This window comes from Gymnoscopelus braueri (genome assembly GCF_963280865.1).
Source record: "Gymnoscopelus braueri genome assembly, chromosome: 21".
Taxonomy (NCBI): domain Eukaryota; kingdom Metazoa; phylum Chordata; class Actinopteri; order Myctophiformes; family Myctophidae; genus Gymnoscopelus; species Gymnoscopelus braueri.
In genome coordinates this window covers 15,295,022-15,300,021 of record NC_137623.1, presented here as the reverse complement: position 1 = coordinate 15,300,021, position 5,000 = coordinate 15,295,022, and positions in this window count along the sequence as shown.

Below are 5,000 nucleotides of genomic sequence, written 5' to 3'. Positions count from 1 at the left end.
TAATACAAACCCATTATAACTTCAAACTCCATTTTTAACATGTTAGATTCATCAAAAACACCCGTCCTTGGTTCTGGTGACTCACCCCGCCCTCCTAATACGCGAGGGGGCCGTGTTTTTTCAAAAACTTTTTTCATTTATTTTTTATTTTTTGTGGGGGAAAATGAAAAATAATTATTACAATAAAAAAAAAGTTTAAATCAAACCCACACACACTCACACATATGCAAGCAAATGCTCAGGCAGACACACGCACAGACGCTTATGCACGCACATTCATACCCACACATACATAAAGAAGCAGCAAGTGAATAGAGAAGGTATTGTCCCTGCAACGTCACTAATCCCAACACAAAAAAGTATATACACATTGTACCATTACATAATGAGGGCCATGAAGTGTCCTTCCACACAAAGGGTAATAGTTCCCAAAAAAAGAATGTAAGTAAAAAGTATGGTCCTTGCAGGAGAAAAGGAAAGTTGTCATAAAAATAAATAAAAAAGGCGAGCCATGCAATAAGGGATTTCCAAAAGATCAAGAAATGTAGCATCCATAAGGTGCATAAGGTAGACCTGAATAAGGTTCACAATGCTGTGTGTAGATCTCTCAGTGTAATAATAATGCAGTGTGTACGTGGGTTCAAAAGGAGAACAAAATGCACAACACAATCACTATGTACTGGCACAGAGCACCAGTACACATACACACACACGCACACACGCACACGCACACGCACACACACGCACGCACGCACGCACGCATGCACGCACGCATGCACGCACGCACGCACGCACGCACGCACGCATGAAACAAACAAGCACATACAGGCATATTCAGTGCAGAGACATATTGTCCACGCTGTGGTAAAATGTAGCACTTCTGCAAATAACCATCATCAGATTTAAAATGGCCTCTAGCCTTAATAATCCCCTCATGATGATGAGGACTGATAATGATGCACCTTTTGAAAATGACTGAAAGGTTCACATTAACGGTGCCATACAAAGCATCACATTTGAAAACTGTTCCGTGTCTGTCTGTCTGTCTGTCTGTCTGTCTGTCTGTCTGTCTGTCTGTCTGTCTGTCTGTCTGTCTGTCTGTCTGTCTGTCTGTCTGTCTGTCTGTCTGTCTGTCTGTCTGTCTGTCTGTCTGTCTGTCTGTCTGTCTGTCTGTCTGTCTGTCTGTCTGTCTGTCTCTCTCTCTCTGTCTGTCTGTCTGTCTGTCTGTCTGTCTGTCTGTCTGTCTGTCTCTCTGATTCTCTGCCTCTGCCCCCCCCCTCCCTCCAGTCATCCTCCTATACCCAACACACACGCACACACACGCACACACGCACACGCACACGCACGCACACACACACACACACACACACACACACACACACACACACACACACACACACACACACACACACACACACACACACACACACACACACACACACACACAGCCCCACTGCAGGCTAGCAGTGCTGTGTGTCGGACTAGGTCCCCTAGTGATCAGAGGAGAGCTGTGTGTGTTTGTGTGTGTGTGTGTGTGTGTGTGTGTGTGTGTGTGTGTGTGTGTGTGTGTGTGTGTGTGTGTGTGTGTGTGTGTGTGTGTGTGTGTGTGTGAGTGTGTGTGTGCACGCAAACTAATATAATATCTCTCTCTCTCTCTCTCTCTCTCTCTCTCTCTCTCTCTCTCTCTCTCTCTCTCTCTCTCTCTCTCTCTCTCTCTCTCTCTCTCCCCTTCTCTCTATCGATCGGGGGAGGGCCGGGTATGAACAAATGGCACTATTAGCAGAACAAGGGGTCCCAGCACGCCACAATAACAGACTGCACATCAATTCAGCCAGTCAATCCAACTGACGCTCTGCTTCAAAACCCTCCCTCCCTCCTTCACACTCCTTCTCTCTCCGTTTACAGCCTTGTTTTTAGAAACACTTCTCTTTGTATGGGATGTCTGCTGTGTACATCATCACGACATCACATCGTTTCAATCACGTTTCGCTTGATTCATCGCATCAACAAGTAGGCTACTCGATAGACACAGACAAAAGATGGTTGTATGGTTCCGCGAAGAACCATCACCTACTAAAGAACCATTGTATTTCTTATGTTCCTCATTATGGCTGTAGAGAACCCTTTTGGTTCTTCAAAGACCAATTTTGTTATGGTTCTTTAATTTAAATCGTAGCATTATACCCAATTTTGGCCATGTCTTAAAGGGATAGTTCACCCCAAAATAAATCTGTCGATTAGTCACCCCATGGAGACTTGAATTAATCGATATTTTTTTTGTTTTTGTCGCATTCCTAAACCAATAATTTGATGACCAGCGGACCGGTAGGCAGCGGTTCCGGTAGGAGACACAAAGGAGACTATTTGTGTCTCCTACCGGAACCGCTGCCGGTCATCAAATTGTTGGCTTAAGAATGAGACAAAAAAATAAAAATATCCATGAATGGATCTCCATGGGGTGACTAATCGATAGAAAAAAAGGTCATTTTGGGGGTGAACTATTCGCCAAAAATAGCAAATATATCGTCTCTGTCGGATGGAAACCTCAGCTTGGAGATCTGCTACTTTTGATGCTTTTGTATGAAGCCGTAGTATGATCAAGTAGGTCATTAATTTACGACAAAACACAAAAAAATATGGAGATAAGAGGTTTCTGCCCGACAGCAACAATATGCACACACACACACACACACACACACACACACACACACACACACACACACACACACACACACACACACACACAGAGACTTTTCAACTAGCCAATTCTGCATCTTTGTCTCCAGTGCGAGCGCAGCAACTTTTCCATGGTTACGTGTTGATTTATCGCTAACAATTACTTTGAGTTTGACACAGTGTTTATGTGAAAGCTGAAGCGGCTCTGGCACGCGGGCGGCCCTGGGAAAAAACGCTACATTAAACTGATGACATGACCTTATGGCTGCGTTCACACTAGCGGCGACAGAAGTTACAAAAAGACGACGCGTGACCGGCCTGCATCGCTGCCGATGGCTGTTGAAGTGTCGGTTCCAGCCAATGAAAAGGGTATGAATGGTTCAGGGGCAGTAATGCAGTGGTGGAAAAAGTACTCAAATTGTTTACTTAAGTAAAAGTATCAATACTGCAATATAGAAATACTCCGTTACAAGTAAAAGTCCAGAATTCAAAATTTACTTGAGTAAAAGTACAAAAGTGTTGGCATCAAAATGTACTTAAAGTACCAAAAGTAAAAGTACTAAAATGTTTGAAAATAGCAGATCTACAAGCTCACAACGCGTCGCATCGCGACGCGTTGTGAGCTTGTAGATCTGCTATTTTCAAATAGCCTAGGTATAAAATAAGGCTAAAGTGGTTAATGTATGTTTCATAATATATCTGAAAAGTAACTAGTAACTAAAGTTTTCAAATAATTGTAGTGGAGTAAAAGTACAATATTTGCCTCTGAGATGTAGTGGAGTAGAAGTGAAAGTATAGGAAATTGGAAATACTCAAGTACAGTACAAATACCTCAAAATTGTACTTAAGTACAGTACTTACGTAAATGTACTTAGTTACTTTCCACCACTGAGTAATGGAAAAAAGTACTCACATGTTTACAAAAGCATTGCCATCGAAATATACTTAAAGTACCAAAAGTAAAGGGGCGGCAGCGGCTCAGGGGTTAGAGAGGCCGGTAGAGCGCCCGGATGGCAACCACGAGGTTCCCAGTTCGATGCCGGGCTCCCCCAGAGTTAGTGTCGAGCAAAGACGTTGAACCCCTAATTGCTCCCAATGAGCAGGATGGCGTCCAGCATGGTTTCCTCCGCCATCGGTGTGTGTGTGTGAATGGGTGAATGTAATGCACAATCTAAGTAAAGCACTTTGGATAAAACCACTATATAAATGCACCATTTGCCATTTTAAAAGTACTCATGCAGAATGCCCCATTTCACAAGTTATATATTTCGAAATATTTTGAAAATAGCTAATCTACAAGGTCAGAACGCGTCCCGATGCGACACGCTGTAGAGCTTGTAGATCGACTATTTTCAAATAGCCAAAGTATATGGGGACTGAAGTGATTAGAAGTCGCACTACATGTATGTAGTTTTGGGTATCAGTGGCCACTTTGCACACAAATAACATGGCAGCCAACGTCTTTGTAGCACCTGCACTTTGAGCACTTTTTTCCCCCCGTCTTCACCAAATCTCGGCTGGGGTTCAAGTGGTTAAATAACATGTCGGACAAAATGTCACTGACAATGACAGGTCCCGCGGGTGTGCCGTGAAGGAGAGACCCTCGACCTCTACTTTCCCAGCTCACTGAGCTGGACACCGACGTCCGGAAAGAGAACAGAAGCTAATTGCGTACAGAGGAAAGGGCGCCTCGCTATATATACGCCTGCACAGACCACTCTGCAGACCCTGTTGTTCTGCTCGTTGCACAGAGATAAATCGTGCAGCTTGTTGGAGAATAAGCACCTCTGAGACCCAGCAGGCCGAGTCTGAGGCCCCTGAATGGCTTCAGATGGCCAACAGGCAACAGGCGGACTGCAGTCGGTAATAAGAAACAGACTCACGCAGCATATAAGTTTGATTTAATTGTGCCGTGGCCATGCAAAGGTCGTCTGCAAGGTAATAGATAGATGAAAATACGGGTCAGCATGGGGCGATGGGCGACAGTAGCTGAGCGGGTAGAGACTAGAGAGGCGGTCTGCTAATAAGAAAGTCGCCGGTTTGAACCCTGGCTCACCTAGTATTGGGGATGTCCGATATTATCGGCCTCCCGATATTAGTATAAAAATGTAATATTGGAAAATATGACCATAATCACAGTAACCCATAATCATATTCCATCCTATTCAAGAGCTTTTGCAGAAAAATGAGACAGACTCCAGTCACTTTCAAATTAAAGCACTGCAGAGGGCAGGTGTGTGTGTCTGTGTCCAGCTGACCCTCGTTGGCGCTCGTTAATGTTATAGTCATCAAAGCTTCTTCACTGTCAAATAGACCCCCTTAAC